This window comes from Canis lupus, chromosome 32 (genome assembly GCF_003254725.2).
Source record: "Canis lupus dingo isolate Sandy chromosome 32, ASM325472v2, whole genome shotgun sequence".
Classification (NCBI taxonomy): domain Eukaryota; kingdom Metazoa; phylum Chordata; class Mammalia; order Carnivora; family Canidae; genus Canis; species Canis lupus.
In genome coordinates, this window is record NC_064274.1 from 24,361,608 (window position 1) to 24,381,856 (window position 20,249).

A 20,249-nucleotide genomic window follows, 5' to 3' on the forward strand; every position below is an offset into this window, starting at 1 on the left:
GTATTGGACTTCTAAATTATCTGTTGTTTCTACCTTCTCTGTGATTTTTGATGCTTTTGAGCGTAGGAAGAGTATCTGCCATAAAAATATCTTTCAATTCCTGAGTTACTAGTGAGGACAAAATTAAAAGCTTTAAGCCTTAATTTTTAGGTACTTGATAAGACCAAACCCCACAGTATTTAAAGTATCTATATTTTTTAAAAGGCAAGCAATTTTAGTAATGAAAATTTTTAATGAAAAGGAGCATTAATATTTGAGTACCTATCACATATGCTAGGTGCTTTACATATATTGCCTCATTTTAATGAAATAAAATATTAGAGTGTAAAAATCTTATAAGGGATCATAACTAATTTATGACATTAAAACAGAAAATAACATTTACTTTTTAAATGTGATGAAAAAATTAGATCTCTAAGTCCCTTTAAAGTAAAATTCCATTTTAACGAAAGGGAATATAAAAACTACCTGGTCATTAGAATGACAACCTGTCATTGACTGTTCTTCTGACTAGAAGCTAAATGTGAGTAAATTCCAAGTACAAAGAGGGTGGGTAAATCACCTAAGCTGTGTCAAGTTCTGAAAGGATAGACTGAGGGTTAGAATCATTAAAAAAATTAAGCTGGAGTGCATAAGAGTTGTGAGGTCAGGTCACAAAGTCCATCCACACAGTGATTATTGAATGTCTATTCTTTTGGGCTCTGAAGATAAAGCAGCAAAACAAAATAAAATAAATGTAGGTTTCTGCTCTCATGGATGTTATATTCTTGTTGGAAGAGGAAAACAATAAACAGTATTTTCAGATTGTGATGAAGTACTGGAGAAAATAAACCCGCATGATATTACAGTGATCAAGGTGACATTTGAGCTGTGACCTAAATAAGGAGAAACTATGAGTCATAACTAGGCAGATGGACAAGAATAGGCAAACATAATATCAAGAATCATACAGGGGATCCCTGGGTGGCGCAGCGGTTTGGTGCCTGCCTTTGGCCCAGGGCGCGATCCTGGAGACCCGGGATCGAGTCCCACGTCAGGCTCCCGGTGCATGGAGCCTGCTTCTCCCTCTGCCTGTGTCTCTGCCCCTCTCTCTCTCTCTCTCTCTCTGTGTGACTATCATAAATAATAAATAAAAACATTAAAAAAAAAAAAGAATCATACAAAAAGCCAGGCAACATATTTTAAAGTCTACAGCTATGTTGGGACACATAGGTGGCTCAGTGGGTTGAGCATCTGTCTGACTCTCGGTTTCCACTCAGGTTGTGATCTCAGAGTTGTGAAATTGAGTCCCAAGTCTGGCTCTGGACTTAGCACAGAGTTTGCTTAAGATGGTCTCTCCCTCCCCCTCTGCCTTTCTCCCTCCTCCTCCTTTCTCTTTCTCTAAAAAATCAATAAGGTAATCTTTAAAAAAATCTATAGCTATGTCATGGTTAGGATAGGAGGACTGGAATTCAGGCAAGCAGACCATGCAATAGAACTTCAAATCCTAGATAAGGAGTCTGAACAACAAATGTCCATGTTAGCCACTATAAGAGAAGATTGATGCTGTGTCAAGTAATATTTATGCCTGGCAACTACTCAATACTCTCTTTACATATCTGCCAAGAGAGGAATTCGTAGGTAGTTGTAGGCTTGGTAACTAAGAGCAAGGAGTTTGGAGCTGAGATAGAAATGTGTTTCACTCTTCCCTTTATCTTTTAATAACTGTGAGAAGTGATTTATCTCCCTAGGCCTCAACTTCCTTATCTGTAATGATATAATATTGCTAAATTTATTGGTTATTGTGAGGATTAAATGATATAATAGCTTATACAAGCTGGATTATGTTAAGCAGTTGACATGAATCATTACATTAGATTTCCACAACACTATGAAATATTTGTTATTCTCATTTTACAGGTGTTGACACTAAGACCCAGGAAGGTTTTCCCAAAGTCACACAGCTAGCAAGTGGCATAGTTGGAATTTGAACCAAATACTCTTTAATACTATTCAAGTCCTTATTAACCTTGGTATCTTCTTTTTCCTTTTAGTTATTCTGGTGATGTTACATTGTGGATTTAAGTTGCATTTTCGTGGTGACTAACATATTTTCACACATTTATTGGCTATTTGAATATTTTCTTTAGTAAAGTGTTCAAATCTCTTGCCCATTTAAAAAATGTATTGGCTATTACTGATTTTTTTGAGTTCTTTATGTATTCCAGAAACAAATCTTTTATTAGATATATAAATAGCTAATACTGTCGTCTACTCCATGGCATACTTTTTAAAAAATTAATTAATTAATTAATTTTTAATAAATTTATTTTTTATTGGTGTTCAATTTGTCAACATATAGAATAACACCCAGTGCTCATCCCGTCAAGTGTGTGGCATGCCTTTTCACACTGATGTCTTTGAATGAACAGAGTTTTTATTTTAATTTAGTCTAATTAACCTTTTTTCTAATTAAAGCTTTTATTGTTTTATGAGTCTTTGCCATCCTGAAATCATAAAAGTATTCTCCTATATATTCTTATAGGACCGTTAATGTTTTGCCTTTTACATCTAGGTCTATGATCCATCTGGAATTGATTTTTATGTATGGTGTGAGAAGAGATACAAATTCATTTTTTCCCATATCAATATCAAATTGACTCAGTATCATTTATTAAAAAGATCATCCTTTACCCATTGCATTCCGGCATCACCTTTGTTGTAAATCAGGTGACTACATATATGCTAATTTATTTTTGGATTTTCTGATGTTCCACTGGCCCATTTTTCTTTTTTTAAAGATTTTATTTATTTATTCATGACAGACACAGAGAGGCAGAGACACAGGCAGAGGGAGAAGCAGGCTCCATGCAGGGAGCCCAATGTGGGACTTGATCCCAAGTCTCCAGAATCACGCCTGGGGCTGAAGGCAGCGCTAAACCGCTCAGCCACCCAGGCTGCCCTTATTTTTCTATCCTTATACCAACACTACACTAGTACTTATATAATAGAAATTGTTACCTGGTGCTGTAAGTTTTCTAGTTTTGTTCTCCTTCAGAGTAGGATTGTCTCTTTGTATTTCCACATACATTTTATTTATTTATTTATTTATTTATTTATTTATTTATTTATTTTTCCACATACATTTTAGAATAAAGTTGTTCATTCATACACACACTCTCTCTCTCTGGTAGTATTTTGACTGAAATTGCACTGAATCTGTAGATTAATTTGGGGGAGAACTGACCATCTTAACAGTGCTGAGTCTTTTAATCCTTTAACATTGTATGGATCTCTCCATGTACTTAGATTTTCTTTAGTTTATTTAATAGTATTTATAGTTTTCAGTGTAGATGTCTTATATATCTTTCATTAGACTTATTTCTAGATAGGCTTATTTCTAGGTATTGATGTTTTTGGGATGTGTCAAACAGTATCATCTTAAAAAGTTTATTACTTGTTTTTTGCTGATAGACAAAAATACAACTAATTTTTATTTATTCACTTCACATCTAGGCATTGATAAATTCACTTTATTCTAATAGATTCTTTTGGATTTTCTAAGTACCAAGCATGTGGTCAGCAAATATGTTTTATTTCTTCCTTTCTAAATTTTATATATTTTATCTTTTTCTTTCTTTATTGTACTAGTTGTAATCTGTCTTTACAGTTTTTTAATATCCCTGCTGGTCTTGGTATTGTCTGTCTTCAGTATTTGTTTTAATACAGATCTGTTGGCAATAAATTCCTTATTTGTTTGCCTTAAATGTCTTTATTTCACCTTCACTTTTGAAAGAGATTCTCATTGAATACAGAATTCCATATTACAAGTTATTTTAAGATTTTTTAAAAATTTTATTTATTTGATAGAGATAGAGAGCACAAGCAGGGTAAGTGGTGGAGGAAGAGGGAGAAGCAGGCTCCCCGCCAAGCATGGATCCAAAGCAGGGCTCAATTCCAGGACCCCGGGATCATGATTTGAGCCAAAGGCAGAGGCTTAACCAATTGAGCCACCCAGGCACCCCTATTTCCTTTAAGAATTTTAAAGATGTTCCATTGTATTCTGAGTATATACACAGAAGGAAAGCTTCTGGATCATATGGTAACTGTTTCATTTTAGAGGAAATGACATACTGTTTTCCACAGTGACTATGGCTATATCATCTTATATTCATACCAGTAATGCACAAGGGTTCTGATTTCTCTATATACTTGTCAGCACCTGTTATTTTGTTTTCCATAATAGCCAGCCTAATGAAATGGTATCTCATTGTGGTTTTCATTTCGATTTTCCTAACGATTATTGAGCATCTTTCATGTCCTTACCGGTAATTTGTATATATTCTTCAGAAAAATGTATATTTTAGTCCTTTGCCCAGTTTTTAATTGGGTTATTTATTTTTTGTTTTCAAGTTGTAAGAGTTCTTTATATATTCTGGATATTAATCACTTACCTGATATATTATTTGCAAATATTTTCTCATTCTGTGGGTTGCCTTTTCTTTTTCTTGATGGTGTTTTTCAACACACAAACATTTTTAATTTTGATGTAGCCCAATTTATCTATTTCTTTTATTGTCTGTGTTTTAGCTATCTAATCAAAGAAATCATTGCCAAATCTAATATCATGAAACTTCCCTCTATATTTTCTTATAAGAGTTTTATAGTTTTAGTTCTTACAGTCATAGTCATTTTAACATTTTTGTCTTCTAACTCTAACTAAAAATTCTCGGTCACCTTTGAGTCTGCTCTTATTTTCAATTTTCTCTCTTGGCTTGTAGTCATACAGTTTTATCTAATGGCTAGCATGGCTAATAATTTTAAAAAAATATTTTATTTATTTATTCACGAGAGACACACAGAGAGAGGCAGGGACATAGGCAGAGGGAGAAGCAGGCTCCTTATGGGGGCAGGACTCCATTCCAGGACCTGGGGATCATGACCTAAGCCAAAGGCAGATGCTCAACGACTGAGACACCCAGGCGTCCCTCATGGTTAATAATTTTTATTGAAAGCTTGACACTGTGTACAAAAATTTATAGTCTCTAGATAATACCTTCCAGAGAAATATTGAGGTGGGGGAGGGAGAGAGTGTTAATCACTAAGCAAATCAGAGACTGAGGTTGGTTGATACAGCTTTACGGCACTCAGTTTTACCTCAATTTGCCCCAGCTCCTAGGGAATAGTTTTCTAAGTATTTGCCTCGAATGATACTCCCCGCTCCCCCCCCCCCCAATTATGGTAGCCTCATTTGTTTTTCACAGATCAGTATACTTTACCACTTCCCCTTGGTTCACTCCTTTTGTCCATGCTTTACTCTCCTGGAATAGTTGAATTAACTTCTCCAGGGTGACAGTATAAATAAAGGAGTTGGGTGGGGCCAGAATCAGGCAGTCTGGTTCCAGAGCCTACACTCTTAAAACTAAAGGGCCTATAATATGCCAGAGACTGTGCCACATATAGACTAAATCTTTCACAAGGGTTTAGATGCTAACATTTAGGAAATGGCCATAATAAATCTATTTTGAAAAAGAAGAAAAATCTATGAGATATCTAACTTTTTGGCTTTTCCATTTTAGAAAAGAAACTATTAAAAGTAAGGGTTTTAGAACTTCAAAATAAAGTATAAATAACAAGGGGCACCTATGTGGCTCAGTTGATTAAGCATCTGACTCTTGATTTCGGCTCAGGTAATGATCTCAGGGTCCTGGGATCAGCCCTGTGTCAGGCTCCACACTCAGTATGGAATCTGCTTGAGGATTCTCTCTTCCTCTCTCTCTGCCCCTGCTTTCACTCTTTCTCTTTAAAATACATAAGTAAATCTATTAAAACAAAGTATAAATGATAAGTTATAGAAGGCTAACATCATTTAGAAATAGCTCATTGGAAGTCAATTATAAAGTGTTAAGATCCCTAGCCATCATTTCATCGCCTGTGATTCAGCCTTCTACATGCCCCTCATCCATCAACCCCTTTGACTGAGTACTCCAGAACTTCTGATGGACTATTATCAAACTCTTGGGTCTCTTACATTCTCAACCTATTTTCAAAGCGTTCTCTTAAATTCTGTGTTCTGAAACCAATTCCTTCTCTTAAGGACACTGTTTCCCCTATAGTTCTTACATACTACCTGTTTATTTGCTAGCATTCCTTCTGACACCCTACTGCTATTTCTAAACATTATTAAAAAAAACAACCTTGCTTCTTTGAGCTTATATGATTTGACAATACCACCTTATCTCTCTTCTAGTCACTGTCATTTACTGACCTCATCTTGGTCCCTTTCCATTATTCACCAAAGGCATGATGAGCACCTGACACCAAATTTGTAATGCTTGTGAGTCTTAAACATATACTTGGATAATTCATCTGCTACCTTGGTTCCTCAGTTCTTTACTTCCTTTTTAATAAAGTAAAGGCCATGCTAGACCCTTCCATCATCTGAAATGTTCTATAATCAATAATCACTAATTCAAACATCTACCTCTAAAAATACTACTTTATCTTCCTTTAGTTTGCTTGTTCAGTTACCTTTGCTTCATCCCTTCCAATTACTCTTCAACCTCATCAGGATGTGTAGTGAAATGATACCTTTGGTTCAAGCCTTTAGCCCTTGCCCTCATTATTTCCTTTCGTATTCAATGTGTGATCTGTCATCTCCAAAATATTACCAATATCCTATACTCTCCTGAAATATGTTACTGTCATTGCACCTTTCTAGAAAAAAATTGATTGATCCTGAACCAACCCATTTTTTTCATTCACTTAACTGAGCAACTGAATACTGCCATAGAAAGCTACACTAGAGTAACCTGGCATCACTATAAATTCATAACCAACAGCCTTCAGTGAGCCTTTAAAATGTACCAATACTAAAAAATATATTCTCTGTCAAGTCACTTTCCCCAATAACTATTCCAACCCTTTTCCACTCTTCTCAAACCACAGATCCTTCACACATTCCCCTTCTTTCTCAGTTGATAACCTTACCTCCCATTTCCACATACAAATCTATTTTCCTCTTTTTTCTCTCTTCTTACATTGAAGGAAGTGTCCTTCCTCCTATTTAAGGCAATCAGAGCACTTGTATTTTGGATTATATTCCTTTCTATAGTCTCAAGAATTTTATACTATCAAGGATCCTTCTCTGCCTGTACCAACTATCCCTCCCCTCACACTTCCTTTTAACTAGATCCTTCCCAATGACTTTTAAATGAGTTAATCTTAATAAAAGTTTCCCAGAAACCCAACAGCTCATCCAGTGATTGCCCCATCCATCTGTTCCTTTACCAATAAACTTTTCAAAGAGTTGATAGTTCTCATAGTCTCTTTTTCTCATAAACTTCTCACCCCTCATTGTTCTCTAGTTGAAAATTCTACTCCTTTCACCCCCCCCAAAAAAAAATGTTCTGGCAAAGGTCATAAGGAATCTCCAAGTGACCAAGGGTGTGGTGAAACATTTTTCTTTTAGCTCTTGCTAAATAACTCTCTCATATCCATCTAGTCCCCATCTTTCTTCTTATTTCTTCTCTTTCTCTTTACAGGCTCAAGCTTCTCAATTACTATACGCCGGGTATCCTAAAGGTTTCATCTTTCAATCCTCCACCAGTTCACTGGTTGAGTGCCCTAATAATCCTCACTGGCTTTAGGATAAAAAAAAGACAAAGATATTTAACATGATTGTCCTCGTTCAGATTACCATAACAAAGTACCACAAAGTGAGTGGCTTATAAACAGAAATTTATTCCTCACAATTCTGGAGGCTGCATATCCAAACTCAGGGTCTCAGCAAGTAAGCTTGAAAGTCTTCTTCTGGGTTACAAACTGCCAACTTCTTGTATTCTCACATGGCAAAAAAGAGTAGAGAGCTCCCTGGGATTGCTTTTATTAGGGTACTAATCCCTTTATAAGAGATATACCCACAGGGACCTTCCAAAGGTCCCACCTCCTAATACCATCCCATTGGGGGTTAAGATTTCAATATATAAATTTGTGGGGGCGGGATCCCTGGGTGGCGCAGCGGTTTGGCGCCTGCCTTTGGCCCAGGGCGCGATCCTGGAGACCCAGGATCGAATCCCACGTCAGGCTCCCGGTGCATGGAGCCTGCTTCTCCCTCTGCCTGTGTCTCTGCCTCTCTCTCTCTCTCTCTCTGTGTGACTATCATAAATAAATAAAAAAATTAAAAAAAAAATAAATTTGTGGGGGGCACAAACATTCAGTCCATTGCAATGACCTACAGGATTCTACATAGTGTGGTCCCAGGTCCCTTCTTTAGCCTAATTTCATACCATTCCCCATCCATTTTTTCCCTACTGTTAGTAACTCCGATGTTCTTTCAGTTCCTTGAAAGTGCGAACGAAGTTCCTTCTGCAGGGTTTAACACTTGCTTTTCTCTCTAATTTGAAACACTCTCCACCACCACTCTCCCCTATTTTTGGTTAACTCCTTTTCATCCCTCAGCTCAAGGGCCATATCCTCATATCCTCATAGAAAGATTTCTCTTTCTCATCCCTCAGCTCAAGGGCCATATCCTCACCTCTACCCTTAGGCTAAGTCAGGTCCAGTTTTTATATGCAGTTATAGAATCTTGATCATTTTCTTTAGAACATTTGTCTCAGTTTGTAATTATGTATCCATTAGAGTGATTGTTCAGTGTGTTAGTCTCATTAGGCTGTAAACTCCCTAACAGTGTCCCACAGGTTCTTGAGGCTATGTTCATTTTATTTTTCCATCTTTTATTTCATTCTTTTCTTCCTATCAGGTTCTTGAGGCTATGTTCATTTTATTTTTCCATCTTTTATTTCATTCTTCTCTTCCTATCAGACAATTTTCAACTCTATTGATTTTCTTTTCTTATAAGACATTCATTTCCTAGTTCTTTGGTTTGTTTTTTTTTTAAAGATTTTATTTATTTATTCATGAGAGACACAGAGAGAAAGGCTGAGAGACATAGGCAGAGGGAGAAGCAGGCTCCATGCATGGAGCCGGATGTGGGACTTGATCACCAGACCCGGGGATCACACCCTGAGACGAAGGCAGAAGCTCAACCACTGAGGCACCCAGGCGTCCCCCTAGTTCTTTGTATGTCAAGTAGTTTTGGAGTATATCTTTAATATTTTGTTGCATAGACTCTGGGTCCTATTAAAATCCTATGAAGAATATTTAAATTTTTTGTTTCTTTCAGTAGGTAATCAACTTGGTTAGATGCAGAGCATAAGTTCTCTCTTACCTTCTGAGGGCACTGGTTCCAATGTCAATTGTTTTCAAAGCCTTTGCTATGCTGTCTTTGGTCTGTCCCATACATGAGCCACTCAGGGGTTAAGTCTATGATTTGGGCAGTGTTTCCCTCCCATTTAATTTAAAATTTTTAATCTTTAGTTCTTCAAGCTGTTATGCTGCTTTAGGCCTGTCTCATGCATGAACAGTTGGAGGTAACCCAAGGCACTTGGGTGGGTTCATAAACAGAACTAAGGAACCTCATTCTCCACCTTTTTCCTTTCCGAATCTGCACCCTGCTGTATCTCTCCAGGTCTTCTTTTCTGGTTTCTCTGGTCAGAAGATGGGGATTTTCTCTGATTTTTAGCTGCCCAAAACATTATAAATAGGACCTGCCCTGGAGGAAAAAACCACAAAAGGAAAACAACAACAATAACAAGGATTCCTTACACTCTTATTAAACTATGGAGTCCATTTTACCAATTATCAGGCCCCAAAATATATATATTTTTTATTGTAGTTTTGGCCTCCTGTGCTGTCTTTGCATGGTTTTATGACTGGAGTCTGTCTTCAGGTCAAAGCTGCAAAAGCAAGAGAAATTCACTCTTGTAGTTTTGACTCTCCTTCACAATCCACTTGCTTTTGTTTACTTTTCAATCTTCATGTAGTTGCTCTTCACAATTTGTCTAGTTTTTGACTGTGAGCAGTAAAAAAGAGGTTGCAGTGGACTTATCACATCTTGGAGGGAACTGGAAGGCTGTTTATTCCACAAGAGGAGGAGGTGGTAATCCAGGTATCTAAGGGTTACAGTGACTGTATCCCGTTAGGAGTCCTCTCATTATATGTCTGGATGGCTGGCACAATGTCCAGTTTTACCTTTGATTTACATAGTGCCTACCACTTGGTGAGCACTCAGTAAATATTTGTGGAATAAATATAGAGTGAACTGAGGATTTTAAAATGCCAGATACTCAAGATGACAACAAAAACAAAAACATTTCTGCACGTTAACAAGAAAGGAATCTTTCGTTGAAGAGTAAGATATTCCAAAGCCAAGAATAGGCTTTACAAATACATTAAGAAAAAGGAAGCAAATTATAGAATGAATAAGATCCTTAATGATTATGCTGCAAAGACAAACAAGAAATCAACAGGACAAATTAGAAAAAGGTTCCACATCTATAGAAAAAAAAACAATAGTGGAAGTTTTAAAGAACTAGGACTAATGTAGATTTTTGATACAAAAATGGAGGAAGATAAAGAGAAAAATACAGATAACTGAGTAATGTGAGGATCAGAAGCAGGCTAGGCAGGCTATATGAGCCTTAGCTCTCTCCCCATTGCCCCTTTCTCTCTTTTTTAATACTGTGCCTATGTGCTTTCCTCTTTGTTCTGAGTATCTCCTATTTTCCTTTGGACTTCTCGCTTCCCCTGGAGACATCTTTCTCTTTTATAATCAATTTTTCAAATGCTCATTTCCTTAATATAATACAAATTTTGTAATTTAAAATGTAGATAAACTCATAAAATTTATCTTTCTTTTAATAATTTTTTAGGAGTAAATTTCTTGACAGAATTAATCTTGTCAACAGCTCAATTATTTAAAAATAAATTTGATATAAGCAAAAGCCTACCTGTATAAATCAGAATTGTGGTAATCCAGGTGTCTAAGGGTTACAGTGACTGTATCCTATTAGGAATCCTCTCATTATATGTCTGGATGGCTGGCATAATGGAAAGAATGAGGGTTTTGAAATCAGAAATATACTAGTTGTATAATCTTGGCAAAATTATAGTATCTTGTCATCTTTTAGTGAACATAATACTATCTACTTTTCTTACTTTTTTCTCACAGCTAGAGAAAGCAGGACAAAATTTGAGACTAGCCAATTAAATTTGATTTTACTAGACATTAGGGCATGATTTTCATATATTAACAAAAAGAAGACTTCATAGTAGTTTATATTCTAGTATCTTATATTTATGATGACCATTTTAAAAATTTTTATTATATATTTATTTCAATAAGATTCTTTTTTAAAAAATATTTACTTATTTATTTGTGAGAGAGAGAGAGAGAGAGAGAGAGAGAAAGAGAGTGGGGGAGAGGGGCAGAGAATCCCAAGCCGACTCCATGCTGAGTGCAGAGCACAGTGAGAGGCTCAATCTCACAACTCTGAGATATCCACCTGAGCCCAAATCAAGAGTGGGATACTTAACCAACTGTGCCACCCAAGTGCCCCTCAATAAGCTTCTTAAAAATCCTTTTTGGAACAAAACATAAATAAATAAATACATATTACATATCTTACTATTATGCAGATAAAGTAAGATGTTTGTACATACAGTTCATAGCAAAAGCTATGGTATTCAACTGATAATTTTTATTAAAAATAGGTAATGTTATATTGTTAAACTTATTTTTTGTTGTTGTTAAACTTATTTTTTAAATAGTGGAAATTTTTGATGGATTTAAGAGGTTCTGGTTTTATTAGAATGTCTATTTCAGGGGCATCTGGGTGGCTCAGTGGTTGAGCATCTGCCTTCTGCTCAGAGCATGATCCCTGAGTCCTGGATTGAGTCCCACATCGGGTTCCCCATGGGGCAGCCTACTTCTCCCTCTGCCTGTGTCTCTGTCTCTCTTTGTGTATCTCATGAATAAATTAAATCTTAAAAGAATGTCTATTTCACTGTGAATATTAATAACAGACACAGTGTGGTATCACAAAGAGTTGGGAAATCTAAGCTTTCTGCTTTTAATCTGCTATAGAGTATTGAGTAAATTTCTTACTTCACCTCCCTGTACCTCAATTCCAAACTTATAAAATGAGGTAGAGAGGGGGGTGGTTAGATGAGCTAAGGTTCTTATCAGTTTTAATCTATGGTTCTTTCTATTCACTTATGGAACTACCAAGAAACAGCATAAGAGAATACCAACACATGTTGCTTGGGAACTACCTACACATATTATATAAATATCATGTATATATATGTGTATATGTATGTATATCACATAATAGAAACAACTTCCTTGGTATGTGTTCTTGTACTATATACTGTACTTTTGCGTTTATCATTTTGAAGCAATGTTGTGCAATGGTGACATCTAGTGACTGTATCACCCATCATTCAGCAAAATTTCTGGCCAATTCTTAGTTCTCTAAATACGGATGATTCACTCTGTAGTTCAGCTAAATACTTTAAAATCATCCCTTATTTTTCTTCTTTAAAGATTTTTAAAATATCAATTAAGTTTGACAGCAGCAATAATAATTGGGATACATAATAACTGAAATTTCTTTTAAAAAATCATAATACTTAAAGTATAAATTATTCTAAACGAGATTGCAATTCTTTTTCTTCCAATGCAAGCAGAACTGAGATTTGAATTCAGGTGTGTTTCAATATGTAGTTCATGCCCTAAGCCACCAGGCATTACTGACACATAATGGCCATTTAACATATATTTATTGAATGAATATTAGAAAGCATATGCATCAATATCTTTTTTTTTCATCAATATCTATTTATATGTATTGCTTTAGGATCTTTGGAACTAATGTTGTCTTTCATACAAAGAAGTCTTTTTGAGTGTACATCAAAGATCATCAAGTAAAAACTACAGTATAAGCCTTTCCAAACAAATGAATTTGAGAGCTACATTCACAAAGAGAATATTCTTTATACAGAGAATTCAAATTAGAACAGGAATTTTTGTTTTGTTTTGCTTTTGTTTTAAGATGATGACTAGCTGGCATTATTATTATTTAATCGGGACAATACAAATCTGGGCTAAACTAGTGTTCCAATTCAAGCTGACTTTGCCACTGTTAAAAATTCCTATAGTATTTAGTGTTCATTCTCCTTAAACAGATATTACCTCGAATTTTTATTCTTTTCAGGAACCTAGATCTTGTTTCCACAATAAAATTCCAGGGTTCAGAGCATGTTTTATATCCCTGTATTTCCCTTAGCCCCAATCACAATGGTTTTTCTCACCAAATAATAAAGTTACCAACAACTTACCCAGAATCCATGGTTTTCCACGATATGGCATCAAACTATCATGGCTTTCTCTCTAGTTCTCTTGACTCTACATTTCAGTTATGTTAAACTGTTAATTGTTCTCCCATGCATTTTTATTTTCATTGCTTGTAATACTTTACCACTGCATCTTTTCTTTGTAAATGAAATCTATTGCTTAAGGGACATTCCAATAGAACTTCCTGCAAGTCACAGCACAAAAGTAGAAGTCGTCTTCCCTTTTTGAATTCTCACATCACTTTATCACTTGGCGTACCTTCATTCTATCTCTCTGGTTGTCTTTTCTTGGTCTTCTTTTCCTCTATCCATCCTTCGAATGTTGGGGTTCCTCGGCATTCTTCCCTATGCCCCCTTCCTTCTTACTCTACATATATTTCTTAAGAAATTTATTATATTCTCATGGCTTCAATTATGACCAATATGCTGATGAATCTGGCCTAGGAAGCTCTGTTGAGATTTTTAAGTAGTGTATTTAAGTACTTATTGGATATCTCTACTTCATTCTCTTTACAAGCATCTTAAACTCAATATATGCACAACTGGAATCAAGACCTTCCCCCACTAAATCTATTCCTTCTTCAGAGAATTTCCTATCTCAGAGAATGAAGCCACTATATACCAGTTGCTAAAATTAGAAACTGAGGAGTCATTCCTTCTCCTTTCCTGCTGATATCCAGTGAGTTACTAAATCATGTTAATACAAGCTACTAAATAATTGAAAATTTTGTTCCCTTCTCTCATTATAAATTGCCACTGCTCCAGTCCAGGCCATAAGCACCTTTCCCCATAAGCTCTCTAATGGCCTTCCAACTGTTCTTCCTACCTCCAGTCTTGGTCCTCGCCTTGTAATCTCCACAATGCAGCAGAATCTAAAATGTAGCATGATTATGGCAACTTCCTGCCTAATATTCGTCAGTGGCTTCTCACAGAAGAAAAATGATCAAACTCCTTAATCCCAGTTTATGGAACTCACTTTAATAAAGGCTAACCCCTTCCCTGCTTATCTAATTTTTTTTTTTTGCTTATCTAATTTTTAACTTGGCTTTTTAAACTTCAACTAAACTATATTTTAGTTATTTAAACTTGCCAAGCTTCATATCTCTGAGACTTTATACATTCTGTGGGCTGTCTTCCAATCCTAAACCCCTGTTTTTTGCACAACTAACTCTATAACAGTTTGAGGCCCTTCCTTTAGAAGTTCTCTACAGGATGCATCTTTTAATAGCGTCCATCCCTTATCACAGCATTCATCCTGCTATTACAATCGCTTTTAACTAACATCGTTCTATTATTTGACAAATATTCAGCAATAGCCCACTATATAACTGGTATTGTATTCATTCTCCTTTATACATAGGTTTACTTGATACAGGGTACTGTGGAAGCACATACAGTATGTGGGAGAGGGCCCAAGAAATGCTATTAGTGACTTGCATTTCCATTCACTTCCCTACTAGATTAAATCAGTGCTGATTTCATAATCATTTCTGAGTTCTTTGAATTACCTAACATAGTTGGTTGGTAATTATCTAATCCCATTAACTGTTGAGTTTTAAACATATTAAAAAAAGTTTTTGAATTGTAAAAGCCTCTAGCCAGCCATTACTTTCTATCTAGCAGTTTTTCTTTGATATCACTTTGGATATAATTGAGTGTAAAAAGCAAAGAGGCAAACTACTACAGTAAAAAATATGGGACCTATTGTCAGAACACTGTGGTTAATAATTCTGCCATTTACTAGGTATGTGTCCTTGGTCAAGACCCTTAACCTCTCCGAGCCTCAGTTTCCTCATCTGAAAAAGGTAGTTATAAAATTAAATGAGAGAGAGAAAATAAAGCATAGCACAAAATGTAAAAGGCTACCCCAACGCTGTCTATTATTATTATTATATATTATTTTTATTATTAGAATAAATACAGATCAGGTCTCCCTATTATGATCATCCCACTTCTACCAGCAACAGGATTTTCAAGTTTCGTCCTTTATCTCCACTTTACCATTTAAGAGATAGGGTTTTGCAATTTAATAAACACATATTGATGGAAGTGGTTAAAAAAAACCCACAAGGAAAACAAACCAAAAAATTTAACAAGCAAATATTAAAGGGATAAGAGAGACAAAAGCAGCAGTCTATGAAAATCTAGAATTTGGATATATGGATCAAAAAAAATCAAGCCACATTTTTTTTTTTTTTTTTTAATATCAACTGGAAGGGTAGGTGGCACAAAAGAGTACTGCTGTGACCCCTTTCTTAGTAAAATGGTAACCTATTGAGCTGGGAAGCCAGGCTATCTGGGTTTAAGAACTCACTCAGCCACAAATTTACCAGTAATAACTAGTAAACAGGTAGCCAACCCTCCCAACAGTCTGGTCTTATGGCTCATTGGCTCCGATGATCTTTCCTGCCACCTTATCTCAACATCCACTCACAAGGCCACAAATCTCAAACAGGCACTTGATCCTGCCCAGCTATGCTACTATACTTCTCTAATATTGCTATCGACTGAATATTTATGTCCCCTCAAAATGAGTATGTTGAAATACTAACCCCTAATGTGATAGTTTTAGGAGGTGGGGGTCTCTGGTTTATAATTAGGTCAGGAGGCCAAAGCCCTCATGAATGGGGTTAGTGACCTTAATATGAGTTCCTGAGAGCTCTCTAATCCCTTTTGGCCATCTTGGAGCCAGGAATAGGGCTCTCACCAGTCACTGAATCTGCCATCTCTTATCCCTTTAATATTTGCTTGTTAAATTTTTTGGTTTGTTTTCCTTGTTGGTTTTTTTAAACCACTTCCATCAATATTTGTTTATTAAATTGCAAAACCCTATTTCTTAAATGGTAAAGTGGAGATAAAGGACGAAATTTGAAAATCCTGTTGCTGGAGGGGTGAGATGATCATAACAGGGAGACCTGATCTGTATTTATTCTAATAATAAAAATAATATATAATGATAATAATAGACAGCATTGAGGTAGCCTTTTACATTTTGTGCTATGCTTTATTTTCTCTTGACCTTGGACTTCACAGCCTCTAGAACTATGAGAAATAAAATTGTTTATAAACTATTATAGCAGCCTATTTTAAAAAATTATTTTCAGGCAGCCCTGGTGGCTTAGCGGTTTGGCGCAGCCTTCAGCCCAGGGCGCGATCCTGGAGACCCAGGATCGAGTCCCACATCGGGCTCCCTGCATGGAGCCTGCTTCTCCCTCTGCCTGTGTCTTTGCTTCTCTCTCTCTCTGTCTCTAATAAATAAATAAAATATTTTTAAAAAATAAATATTTTTTAAAAATAAAAATTATTTTCATTTTATTGTATATAAATTTTTAAAATCCAATTATTAACATATAATGTATTACTGGTTTCAGAGGTAGAGGTCGTGATTCATCAGTCTTATAGAACACCCAGTGCTCACGGCATCACATGCCCTCCTTCATGTCCATCACCCAGTTACCCAATCCCCCCATCCTCCTCCCCTCCAGCAATCTTCAGTTTGTTTCCTATGGTTAAGGGTCTCTTATGGTTTGTCTCTCTCTCTGATTTCATCTGGTTTTATTTTTTCCTCTCTCCTCCTATCCTGTTTTGCTATAGCAGCCTAAACAGATTAAGACAAGTATGACAGCCTTCTGCCCTCTAAAATGACTGTTTTATGCCTTCTTTTCACTCCTTAAGCCTCCTACCCAACCAAACATTCTTCTTCTCTCTCCTTACTGATCTTGCCTCAGACCTTCTAGTTTATTGAGAAAAAGAGAATCAGTCTCAGGCAGAAACTCTCTCCTGAAATCACTGAATCTATTCATCTATCTGCATCTATACCACTGTCTTTCATTACTATAAATTTTATGTTCATGTTCTTGAGCCAACACTTCTACCTATTACCTGGATTCCATTCCCTTTTGTTTTCTAAAAGACTTGACTCCTAAAATATACACATTCTCTCATACTATACCTTTTTCTCTTCTCTACTGGATAATTCTCATTAACCTAGACATACACTTCAGTATTTCCATCTTTGAGAATTCTACTTTGACCCCACATATTCCTCTATTACCAACATTTTTCAGCTCTTCTTCATGAAATATTTTGAGATATCTATAGTGCTATGTCTATTTCTTCTTACATTTTCTCCTCATTGTGCTTGTCAAGGCACATAACTACTATATGTTGCCAAAATCCAATGGTCAGATCTCTTTATTTTATTTGACATTTCAGCATGTTTCAGTAGTACTGGCTGTGCTTTGTTGTCTTGGCTTTTAAGTCACCACACTCTTTCAGTTTTCTTCCTACCTCACTGGCTACTCCTTTTCCAACTCCTTTGCTTGCTTCTTTTCCTCTGCTTTCTCTCTAATCACTGGAATGCACTCTATAAATACATTTTCTCCAAGTAGTTTTTTCTACATGCTGATGATTCTCAACTTTGTATATTTGGTTCCTTACACAGAACTTAGCACTCCCCCCCCAATACATATGCATGCACATTTTCTTTTTTAGTCTTTTTCATTTGGTAAATAGCACAATCATTCACTCAAATTCAAGAGAAAAACCTAGGGGCTTCTCTTCTTTCTCACCCCTATATTCGTAACATCAAGTTTGTAGGTTCTGCCTCCAAAAAATCTCATATCTATCCAGTTTTATACCACTTTAGCCCAAACTATTGTCATTCCTTCCTGGATCACAATTGTCTTCTGCTACTAATCTTGTTCCCCAATCCCTATGATCCATTAACCACATAATAGGCCGAACACATCTTTTTTTTCAGGGCAAATCAATCAGATTATATTACTCTTTTCCAGAAGAACTCCCTGCTGGTTTACCATCACATTTTAAATGAATTCCTCCATGACTTGTTCAAAGCCCTATATGATTTGGCCCCTACCTATCTCTTCAAGGTCATATTATACCACTTTATCCATATTCCAGCTATAGCAGTCTTTATGGTGTTTCTTGAAAAAGCCAAGTTCTTTCCTACTGTAGGATTTTTGCAATTGGAGTTTCCTTTAACTACAATACTCTGATCCTAAGTATTTCTATGGTTGGCTTTTTAAAATCACTGAGGTCTCAGCACAAATGTTAGCTCTTCAGAGGGCCCTTCCTTAACCAATCAATCTAAAGCAACTTCTTCCCCAGTATCTCTCTTACGTCATACTGCTTACTTCTTCACTACACTTAACATTATTCAAAATTTCCCTGTTCATATCTTCTTTCACTAAATTTTAAGTTCCATGAGAACAGGAATCTTGCCATTGTTTCTTACCACTGTATTCAGAATAAAGGCAAGACAGTAAATTCCTTAAAGATCATTATTGGATGTCTGTTCCTGAGTCACTCAACCTCTCTCACATTTGCAAATTTACTAGTACTAAACTTAGCTCTGTATCCAGGCAATACAAAGGCGAAGAAGGCATGGCTCCTTGAGGATCTCATCCATTCATCCCTTCAACAGATCTTTACTGAATGCATATACTAATATACATATTATATACAGTTCCAGGTACTGTTTAATTTATGTCTAGTTCTCTCCTCAGTAAAATGGAGCTTTGCTAACCAACTCCAATTCACATAAGTGTATAAACAGGATGAATATGAAAATAATGTTCAAAATGAGATGAAGCATATACATGTCATTTATATAGTACTGTTAATGCGCTTGCCTCTTTCCTTTTGTCTGGTAATGGGCAGGAGCTCATGGCAAGAGACAGCCAACTGATAAAAACCGCTATATAAATTTTGTTACTCACAGAAGGCAATAAATACGAATGCCCTTTTCACAGGCACATAGTGACTACACCATTTGGGGTCATTAATTCTTTAGCTGTGATAGAAACAAGTGTTAATTTTTCACAGTGTTGTTGCACAAGTAATCATTCTATTTACCCTTAAGGAAAATTAGGGAGTACTCAGGTCAATTGCTCCTTTCTATCATACCATCTAATTTTTCATAGGCCCTAAGGCACACAGAGAGGGGTGTCAGGGACCTGATATGGGCCTGCAGAGCTCTTATGACTCCTGAATGATGTACTGGACACATGGTACCTGTGCAATAACCGTCCTTAATCCTTCAAAAGCACTGATCGAAAAGGCTTTTCCTTTGTGATAAAGCTAACAGAAATCATCCGGGGACGAAGGACCTGAGAGGTGGGCAGGTTAGGGAGGAAAGCCTTCCCCGGATAAGCAACTAGTCCTGGAACACACCTCCAGTCCCAGGAGCATGTGAAGGTTCATGTGCAGATATTCACGATGTGTACAACGGTGTGCTTTTAATAAAATTAATTTTGCGGTCAGTCTTGAGTGACCGACCTCTTTTTTCTTACTTGCGAGTTACCTGTAAAGTGAGAAAAACAGAGGAGGAAGGAAAATAAAGGAAAAATAAAGAAGAGATGTGGGATGAGGAAGTAAAGAAACGAGTCAGGGGGAGGAGAGAAGAAGGTGTGCGGCTGTTTCCCCAGCCTCTGGCAAAGGAGCCCCTGTACGCTCCGAAGCAGGAGGAAAGGGGTTCCTTGAGCCTGCAGAGAGGGAAGGACTGCGCGAGGCGAGGGGCCAGGACTGCCCAAGGGCCTGGAAAGGGAGAAAGTTGAGAAAAATGGACCGTACCTACAATTCCTTCAGCATCCCTCGCTCCCCCGGGAGTGGCCCTGCCGTCCAGCAACCGCCGCGTGGACCACGCGCCGCGCCGCGTGGAGGACAGCGGCGGGGACCAGGATCCGGTCAGGGCGGCGGGGCGGGGGCCTGGGCGGGGCTGACAGCGTGGGCGGGGCCGACGGCGTGGGCGGGGCCGACGGCGTGGGCGGGGCTGACGGCGTGGGCGGAGCGTGGGCGGGGCCGACGGCGTGGGCGGGGCTGACAGCGTGGGCGGGGCCGACAGCGGGGGCGGGGCCTGGCGGCGGGGGCGGGGCTAGTGGCGCCAGCGCCTGTCAGTGCCCTGGGGGGCGCTCTGGCCTGCGGAGGTGAGGGTTTGGGGGTTCCCCGGGACCGACTGGTGTGCTTTCCGTCTGTTCGACCCTTTCCTTTTC

General features: G+C 37.3%; 1 protein-coding gene across 7 annotated transcripts in view; it reads right to left on the minus strand.

Annotated features, from left to right (window-relative positions):
• Positions 1 to 19,971, minus strand: part of SLC9B1 (solute carrier family 9 member B1) — a 59,885-nt gene extending 39,914 nt beyond the window's left edge. For 2 of the 7 annotated variants that reach the window (XM_049104934.1, XM_049104930.1), the window contains exons 1-3: positions 19,831 to 19,968; positions 19,432 to 19,561; positions 10,830 to 10,919 (exon numbers count right to left, since the gene is read on the minus strand). The gene's annotated coding sequence lies outside the window, so the exon portion shown is untranslated. Of the gene's footprint in view, positions 1 to 10,829; positions 10,920 to 19,431; positions 19,562 to 19,830 lie in introns of all 7 variants that reach the window. The other 5 variants (XM_049104935.1, XM_049104929.1, XM_049104931.1 and 2 more) reach the window with 4 other exon arrangements.
• Positions 19,972 to 20,249: the final 278 nt, after the last annotated feature.